Here is a 9,702-nt window from a genome sequence, read left to right as displayed (position 1 = left end):
ACACCTGGGAGGCAGTGGATATGGCTCAAGTACGGGGGACCTTGTCACTTACATCAGAGACATGGATTGTGTGAGTCCATAGATGGGTTCTTCCTTCCTGGCTTTGGCTTAGCTGAGCCCTGGCTGTCACAAGCTTTTAGGGAGTGGATCAGTGAATGGAAGATACCCCACTCCCCCTGAATTTAAAATAATTAAAACTAACAATAATAAAAACAAACATACCCGTGAATGAGATAATACAGCGCTGATAAGAAGAGGAAGAGGAGAAAGAGGAAGAAGAAATAGGGTAATGAGAAAAAGTGACCGAGCAAGACAGGGAGAGGGTTATCATTTGGGTCAAATTTGCATGACAGCAATTGTAGACAAAGAATTTTTAGCAGGAGCTGCATATACAAAGGTCCTGGGGCAGACACGGCATACATCCAGTAGATTAGGGGACTCACACCCCAGAGCCTGTTCACTGCATTTGGACCCAGGGCTGTTCTCAGAATTGATCCTGAACCTCCCCATTCCACTGCAGACCTGCATACTGCAGCCAGGTGGTGGAGGAGCTGCAGCTAGATGACAGAGTTACTGAGGATTTTCAGGGAAGACTCAGCCAGAGCTGCCACTTCCCAGGAAGCACGCACAGCCCCGAGGATGATTGTCCTAAGAGAACACGGAGAAATTAGGCCTGAGAGTCTCATACCTCTTGGTCGCAGGATACAAATTCCAATAAGAGACTCAAGGTCACATCCACTGCAAAGTAAGTGAGGCTGCCTGTCTCCTTGTCCTTACCAAGAAATGCGAACATGAGTGATGCATGCATGCATGGTGCTCGGGACTGGGGGAAGGTGGGCTCCAGCGCAGTATCAGCCAGCACGTCTCCAACTTCACTGAGCACCTGAGCCTCCTGGGGAGGATTCCCACACCATAGGGCCCAAGAGTCTGCGTTTCTCAGACGGTTCCAGGCGAGCTGGGGCAGCTACTTCACGGAACGCATGTAGAGAAGCACGAATATGAGTTCTACATTGAAGATTCTAGAGGGAAGAACACAGGGCAGTCCTGATGCCAGCTGCTGCTCATGGACTGTTCCTTGCTCACCTGACGTCCTTTTATTTTGTCCTTGCAGCCATGCTGTGGGCGAAGCTGAGACGCTAAGAGCTTACGTGTGTGGTTCAGTGTCACCAGCTGGGAGAGTCTCTTATCCTCTCACTTTTCACCTGGGAGACGGAGTTTGGAAGTGGGTGGCAAGCTGCTGTCCAAAACCGGTTGGGTCTCGCCATTGGATTAATAGACTCCATGCTATCTCATACCCAGGTTTAGCCTTACCTGTCAGGTGGGAGGGTGGGTAGCATTGGTTACCAAGACTAAGGTTCCACCCCTTAGAAGGTAGCACCTGATACTGTCTCTTAGAGGGATCTGGGGTGTCCAGGAAGTCCCACCCACTATCTGTGTCTTTTGGAAACCTTGACACGTTTACCTTACTCTCTTCTCCAAATGCATCAAAACTCAGTGGTCTTGGTAGATGAGGAAAAATGCCTTGGGGATGACGTGACCTGCCAGGTGGTGTGTCGGGTCCTGCTGGTCCCACTGTGGTAGTAGTGATGCTTCCCACCCTCCTGGGGCATGCAGGTCTGTGGAAAGAGCCAGCTAGTTAAGTAGGTCCCTCCCACGAGGGATCACAGGGTGAGTACAGGCTCCTCAGGACACACACCAGGGGCCGCTCACCCAGACGCACCTGCGGGTGTTGAGGGAGTCATGGATGAAGCAGTGTCCTCCCAGCCCAGGCTACAAGGACACTTGACACCCCCACTCTCTCTACTTCTTCCTGCCTGATCCATTCCATCAGCTGCAGGCTGGGCCAGGGCTTACCCAGCACTTACAGAGAAATGATGCCATAGTCTCAAAGCAGAAAACAAGAATAAAATATCGATAGAGGTTGCTCCCTCCCACTCCCCAAGAATGGGCATGAGTTTCCAACCCAGAAAGATCTAGACTGAGAGGAAGCACAGAAGCATCAAGGATTCCCCTCTCCTCCCCTCCTCCCCCCTCCCTCTAACCACCAGTGCCACCCCCACCCTGGAGCCACTCCCCATCCTTCCTCCCCGCACTCACCCCCCCCCCCCAGGAGACTGGAGGAACTTGGCAAGCCATCTCGTCGCCAATCAATCTGTGGTGTAACAATTAGCACTTAGGCACCACTCATGCTAAACACACGCTTAGAAAACACTTAAAAAAAAAAAAAAGGAAGAAGAGTCATCAGAGGTAGGAGCCAGGGCAGCACTGGTGGTGGTGGAGGCGGGTGTTGGGGGGAGATGTCAGGGAGCGGAGCCAGGAGGAGGCCTGGGGAGGAAACAGATCAATGAGCTGCGGAATGGAAGGCATCTAATACCCTATTATTGACGAGGCCAAAGCACTTTGAGGCGTGTTTCCACCGTGAGCAATTAGTCTGTGAGACCGCAGGAGTTAAGCTAACACGGGCTGCACCCCCATCTTCCAATTGGATGACACTTTCATTTGCTAGGAGCCCCCGCAGCAGTGGCGCCAGCCTGCAGCCATAATGGGGCCCATCCACGGAAGGCCAAATGCTCCAGCCTCCCAGAAGGCCCCCCTCGCGCCCCCACCCGCCCCAGCCCCCACCCCACTCCCGGTAACAGAATCCAGTCGACCGGGAGTCTGTCTGCGTGCCTGCGAGCTGCCCAAATTGATTGTAATGGTTTTATCGCGCGCAGAAAGAGCTGGCTGTTTTCTCGCCTCTGCTGTCGGCTCGCAGGCAGGAGGAAGTGACTCCTCCTCGGGCGCACTGGATCGGATGAAAGGCAACTTTTGTTTGTTGGAGAGAAACTGGCAGCCTGTTGGTGGTGGCTGCTCCTCTGCCAGCGTCCTCATTGCGCACACAGCAGGGGGTCAAGGGGGACATGGTGGGGGGGATTGCTTCCCCATCACTTCTGGGTTCCTCTCTAATGGCTTGAGTGTCTGGGGACGAGGATTCTAGAGAAAGGCTTAGGGAACAGAAGGATTAATGATGAGGATGCTATTGATCAATTATTACCGATCAACAAAGATGGTGATTTGAGTACCTACCCTGAGCCAGTCCCTGTGTTCCAGCACCCTCTAGAGATGTCTTTGTAATATTCCAGCAACCCCATTAGGTAGGCATTGTTTCTCCCATTCACAGAGAGGGAAACTGAGGCGTCGAGGGGTGTTGTGCAATTGTGGAGGCTACACAGTGACCAGGAGAGTGAGGGGAACTGGAACGCAGTCACGTTCATGACTAACCTGGTAGTGCTTTCTCCACCGACTGCACTGCTCCCTTCAGTCGGGCGGAATGAGAAGTGACACCTTCAGGATCAGGGGTTCGCCGTGTGTCGGGGAAATGGGGACCTTCTCGATTCAAGCTTAAGGGACCCTAGACTGAGCTGATAGTGCAAGTGAAACACCCATATCCCACCCCACCTGTGTACACGCCACACTCTTTCTCATCACCTCGCCTGTTCCCTTAGCCTGCAGTTCCCAGCTCCACTCCACATGTTCCTGGAGAAGGTCTAGAAAGTCTTCAAAACTGACCTCTTGGAGGAGGACTCCTGTGGTTGCTGCCCGCGCCTGCCGCTCTTTGTAGACTTCACCGTCATCTCAGCATCCTGTCTTTTTAAGACTGTGTCAGTGCAATTGGATGCAACAGTTTGGGGGATTATCTGTGGATTTCCCTCTTCAGCACCTCCCTTAGCTGTATTAGCACAAAGCACCAAACTGGGATGTGCCCATGAAGCTATGTGTCTGCTTACTTGTTGATGACACTGTGAGAAACTGTAGGCACAGGCAATTCTTTCAGAGCCTGGGATGGAACCAGCAGATGAATGGTGTTTTCTGCGTGGTCTTGAAGACTTGCATCCTCTCCTCGCCTCTCCTCTTCCGTTGTCTCTGTCCTTATCTGCTATTTCATGTCCTCATGTTTCCGCGTGTGTCCACACTGAGTCTGTGGTCAGTTCCCAGCTGTCTTTGGTACACCCCGCCCAGTAAGAGGAGCTGTGGACAATACAACTGAAGATAAGTTTGCAAGTCATTCCCAGCTGAAGGTGCTGACCCCCTGCTCCTCACAAGAGAATGCCTTGGCTCTCAGTGGTCCTCGGCATCGGTGGGGATTTCTTAGCTTTGTCTAGATGAAATCTTTAAAGCTAGAATCCAGGCACAAGTAGAGGGTTGGTAGGATGACAACAGAGACCCAGCCCCAGGGCAAAGAGAATGCAACCAATGTCCAACTAGATGGGTGGGGAGAGGAAGGCCACCTGGGCTCCTACTCCATCCTCAAGCAGGACTCAGGTTTGCCAGGATAGATGATGAAGTTACAGCTCTGTTTCCCCAAGGTCAAAATGGGACGAATTGGCTTTGCTAACCCCAGAGGTCTGTGCTCTTTATCATTCTCTTGGGGAAGAACGGAAAGTTCTGTCTGTTGTGATAGAAGAGGAAACCAAACAGCAAGTGCCTTGAAGAAGTGCCGAGGTGTGTGCATGAATCTGGGGAGTTAGTTCCTCCATCTTGATAGGCAGTATGTGGGCATGGAGGGCACTGGGGGAGAGGAGGTGAGGGTTGCCAGCCCCTGAGCCTCAGTCCCACGTGTACCACCCAAACCCCACCTGGTCCTATGCAGCTGCCGGGGTCTCACCATCTAAAACTTGTGGTAGCTACAGGTTTCCAACATGGCTGCAGGTTATTACCTTCAGGTTATTACGATGCTGGTACCGTGGTCAGCATCCCCACTCCCTTGAGCTTCCAAGATTTCAAAAAATAAGGGCATGGATGTGGAGGTACTCAAGCCCCACCCCAAACTCTGCCTCTCAAATATTTAGTTAAGCCCTGTCCCAGATACCACCCTCTATCCTATAAGGGACAACCCCAAACTTTGTTAAGCCACCCCCGTCTCCCCCTGTCTTCCTTTCTCTCTCTCAGCTGCCCACATTCCCTTCTGAGCGTGTGCTTCCTCTTTGCCTTTAACTTAAATCTTGCATCTCTACGCACCTTTATCTGTGTCTCCTCCTTGAATGCTTTCCCCTGTGAAACCCCTAGCCAGGGGCACCCCCCCCCACAGTGGTACTTGAGTTGGTCAGAGCATCACTCCCAGGTGGTTGGGAGCTCAGGGGTCTCAGGACTGGGACCAGGGTAGGAGTGGGATGAAGAACGATGGTGGATGTGCTTGAGGAAGCAGCATACCCATTACAGGGGCACTCCCCTCTCAACAGCGACTTGGGCTGTGGAGTTCTACTGAACCCAGAGGGGCACAGATGCTGGTTTAAGTCATGAACCAGTGAGCTCTTTTCATCTAGTGCTGGCTCCCTTGGAGAGAGTTAATGAGCAAGTTTTTTTCATTTCCTAGGGATGATGTCACAAAAGTACCACAGACTGGGTGACTTAAAACCACATAACTTTACTACCTTAAGTTCTGGAGTCTGCAGGTCCCAAATCAAGGTGCCAGCAGGGCTGTGCTCTCCTCGAAGAGAATGCCCCCCATGTCTTTCCCTTAGCATCTGTTGGTTTCTGGGAACCGCTGGTATTCATTGGCTTGCAGGTGCATCACTCTAGTCTCTCTCTTTCTCTCTCTCTCTTCATACAGATCTCATCCTGTGCATCTTCACATCATTTTCCCTTTGTACATGTCAGGCTCTGCCTTTTCTCCTTATAAGGACATCAGTCATGTTGTGTTAGGGCCTATCTTTATGACCTCAACTTAACTTTATTCCATTTGTAAAGACTGTATATCCCGATAAGATGGTATTCACAGGTATGGGAGTTAAGACTTCAGTATGTCTTCTTGGGAGGTCATAATTCAAACTATAGCAGCATGGAAGAAAAAAAAGCATTGTGGGAGATGTGTTTTCATCTGTTCCTGGTGAGGAGTTAGGAGATTTTTTTAAAAAGACTTATTTATTTGAGAGGCAGAGTTACAGACAGAGAAGGGGAAAGACAGAGAGAGAGAGAGAGAGAGAGAGAGAGAGAGGTCTTCCATCCACTGGTTCACTCCCCAAATGGTCAAGTGTGGCTGGAGCTGGGCTGATCTGAAACCAGGAGCCAGGAGCTTCTTCTGGGTCTCCCACACGGGTGCAGGGACCCAAGAAGTTGGGCCATATTCCCAGGCCATTATCAGGGAGCTGGATTGGAAGTGGAACCATACCAGGCGTATGGGATGCTGACGCCACAGGCAGAGGCTTAATCTACTATGCCTCTGTGCTGGCCCCGAGTTAGGAGAGTTAAGGCACCTCACATCACTTTTCTGGCTACCTCTAAATGCAGCCTCAGTTCCAGATAAGTTCAGACTTAAATTGACAGTGCAGTAGTCATTCCTTATCTGTGGGGGGCAAGTCCTAAGATCCCCAGTGGATGTCTGAAAGATAATTCTGAGTCCCACATACACTGTTTTTCCCTCTAAATGCCTATGATATAAACTAGACACAAGGAAAGAGTCACAGTAATAGCCACACATAGAATAGAGCAGGTACAGCAATATACTATAGTACAGTTGCCAGCATTCCTACTCTTGCTCTATGGAATCATTATTAAGTAAAATAAGGGTTACTTGCACACGAGCACTGCAAAACTGTGCCTGCGGATCTGAGTCCAAAGGGTTACTTAGTGTTTAGCTAAAGGATAGTGTATACAGTGTGGAAACACTGGATAATGGGAAGATTGTTGCCCTGAGTCGGACAGGGCAAGAGAGTGCAAGATTTTATCATGTTGTGCAGAACAGTGTGCAGTTTCAGACTTGTCAATTGTTTGGTTCTGGAATTTTCCACGTAATATTTTTAGACTGAGGTTGAGCCTGGGTAACTGCAACTATGGAAAATGAAATTGTGGATGTGGAGGGACTTATGTCCCATCCATGTCAATGCCACGCCCTCTGTGAAACTGCAGGGGAGCCAGGAAAGTGAGTGTCTCTGGGAGTGACCATCAACCCACAGGAGGTAGGAGCCAGGTGTCAATGTCCCACCTGACCCACGGCAGGAACAGTCTAGGGTATGTCCTGTGTGCTTCTCAGGGATTCCAATAGAACTGAAACCCCGAGTGTACGGCAGCTCTTCAATGATACATGCTTCCTTCCTCCTCCTGTCACTGTCTCTTCTCTTGCACCTGAGTCCTGGGGCTGCTTCATTCTCCTCCCCATCGCCCACACCCACCCACCCCCACCCCACTACCTGTAAAACTTGGTATTAAAGCCTCAGGTGCAACTTAGGGTGGGTTCCAAACTAGGACATAACAAGACATGGGGAATGGAGAGGACCGGAGGTGTTTGTTTCCCTGGTTATAACCTGGCTCTGACCCTGCAGGGCTGCGAACGTCCAGGCTATGAGCCCTGTAAGGCCTGTGAAATCGTCTGGTCTGGCTGTGCCAGCACAGCTGCAGGTGGGACTGGAGATTCAGTCAATCCATAGCAGGCCAGCTTTCAAGTTGATCATTTTGTACGGCCCATGAAGGATGCCATAAGTATCCCAATGGCCCTTGGCAGAAGAAGCGTTCCTACCCCTGCTTAGAGAACGCCATTCATCAAATGCTTTACCTTGTGCTAAGCACAGTACTAGCATCATCTCTTGCCATCCTCTGTCATGGCTGGAACCATGGCTCTCCAAAGGTCGTGTCCACTCGTAACCTCTGGAAACCATGACCTTGATGTTACTCGGAAGAAGGGTCTTTGCCGATATAACTAAGGGTCTCAGAATACCTGGGAGGGGCCTACAGGACGGGTGTCCTTCTCAGAGACACGCAGAGGAAAAGGTGTGATGGTCTGTAATCCAAGAGATGCCGAGGATTGCTGGAGGCGTCAGAGGCCAGGAGAGATCCGTGGGTAGATGCTCCCCGAAACCCTCAGAAGGAACCAGCCCTGCTCACAGCTCGATATCAGCCTCTGGTCTCCAGAGCTGTAGGAGATCCACGTCTCTGATCTTAAGCTACACAGTGTGGCCATTAGATATAATAACCAGCAAATGAATATTCCTACCAGTCCCCTAAGCCAGTGGTTGCCGTGTCAGTATCATGGGTGTGAACACTGAGCCTTGCACAGTTGCATTAATGTCTCTTAAGTGGATTTGAATCCAATTCAGTAGTGCTCAGAGTCCTTACCTGTATTTCTGGACAGTCTTCTTCAGGGACGAGTGCCAGATTCCCTCCGGGGAGAGGAAGAGTAGAGGTGCCCGAAGAGGCTCTTGTCACAGAATTCAAGGACTCTGTAGTTCTTCTGTAGAGCTCAGGTGGTGCAGGGCGCACACAGAGAAGATCACGAACAAACTTGGCAAAGGAGGCCTCGCTGGGTGCTCCGGACAGCACTGGACAATGGAAGTGAGAACGATCCTGAGGCTCTGCCCTTTCTGAAACCTGTGGATACTGAAGTCATTGTAACCTTATTAGGATGCGGAGGCCTGGGTGTGCCTTTGTCGTGCAGGGCTTCTCTGTAAGCCATGTTTTAGAGAGAAAGGTCACTGCGGGGCTGGGGGAAGGACGTGGATAGTGAGGTCACCTCGGAGGTGGCGAGAGGCCAGGAAGGAAGCAGGCAGGGGTCAGGATCAGAGCTGAGAAACAAAGGGTAAGTGCAGCTTCTCCCGGAGAGTCCTTTCGCCCCGAAAACAGGGCCTCTGCCGTCACGCGGCCTGCAGCCAAGCCAGCTGGACGTGTCGGGCATAGACTATCCATTGCATCTGCACACGAGTAGAGAGGATGGAACAGCTAAAGGGAAATGTGAGATTAGCTGGACGGAAAGTCTTTCTCAAAGCTGGTGAGTGCATGAAGAACCACCCTTCAGGGTCCGTGAGAAGCCTTGCGCATCCGTCGGATGGGCGCTGTGTGGCTGGGCTGGTACCTGCTACTAGGTCTCTGTCTATCTTTTATTTATTTGTGCATTTGTTTATTTATTCAAGAGGGAGCGCAAGCACTTGCATTCACTGTTTCACTCTTCAAATGCCCCCGTAGCCCCTGGTCAGGGCCGTAGCCAGGAACCAAGAGCTCAGTCCAGGTCTCCCACGCGAGTGGCAGCCGCCCAGTCACTTGAGTGATCATTGCTCCTTCCCAGCACTGGCGTTAGCAGAATCTGAGATCAGCAGCCGAGCTGGGTGTGGAACCCAGGCACTCTGATAGAACGTGGACTTTCAACAGGAGGCTCAGCTGCTAGGCCAAATGCTCACCCCCTAAGCCTTTCGACGTTAGAGAAGTAACATAGACTTTGATATGCTTGTAGTTGGATGAAATAAAAAGTGTTCATCTCTCAGAAGAAAAATGTGTAAGGGTGCACAGTCAAAACCAGAGTGATGTTTTTTCAAACTCCACATTCCAAGGAAGATGAGAGAAAGTGGTAGCAAGGTGACGCGGTGGTGAGACTCTTCGTAGGCTGCAAGGAAAAGGCGCCATAGATTAACTTAAGCCCCAGCTGTCAGCTACGCATCACACATCGCTGTCTCTCCCTTTCCATTGCCCGTGGCAGGCTTCACTAATCTATCGTGGCGCGTCTTCTTTCAGAGTTCTGTCAAGGCTTTGCATCTCAGGACTTAGGCTGAGCACTAGCAGAGCAGCTTGAGGATGGAGCCCTGGGCCCCCTCCCGCCCTCGCGATGAGGGTTTGGAAGCACCGAGCAGCTGGAGATTTGTGTATACCTCACTGTTTCCAAGACGGGGCTCCAGAACTTCAGGAAACTGAACTAATGGTGCATTTCCACTCTGTGGCCAGCAACAGTTTTAGCAGTCTCCA

General features: G+C 51.1%; 1 long non-coding RNA gene across 3 annotated transcripts; it reads right to left on the bottom strand.

The window, feature by feature from the left end:
- Positions 1-356: 356 nt before the first annotated feature.
- LOC108178674 (uncharacterized) lies at positions 357-8,403 on the bottom strand. Of its 3 annotated transcripts, none has more exons than XR_011385208.1 (7): positions 8,089-8,403; positions 3,768-4,008; positions 3,550-3,623; positions 1,463-1,616; positions 1,084-1,202; positions 778-967; positions 357-648 (listed from the first exon to the last, which is right to left on the bottom strand). It is a non-coding gene; the product is annotated as an uncharacterized lncRNA (long non-coding RNA). The 3 variants fall into 3 exon arrangements; XR_011385207.1 differs by having other exon boundaries at positions 778-964; positions 1,084-1,311; positions 3,550-3,627; positions 8,089-8,330; XR_011385209.1 differs by having other exon boundaries at positions 510-648; positions 778-964.
- Between the last annotated feature and the right edge of the window lie 1,299 nt (positions 8,404-9,702).

Source organism: Oryctolagus cuniculus, chromosome 21, assembly GCF_964237555.1.
Source record: "Oryctolagus cuniculus chromosome 21, mOryCun1.1, whole genome shotgun sequence".
In the NCBI taxonomy this organism is placed as follows: Eukaryota; Metazoa; Chordata; class Mammalia; order Lagomorpha; family Leporidae; genus Oryctolagus; species Oryctolagus cuniculus.
The sequence above is the reverse complement of the archived record's forward strand: the minus strand, read 5'-3'. Positions and strand labels throughout refer to the sequence as shown.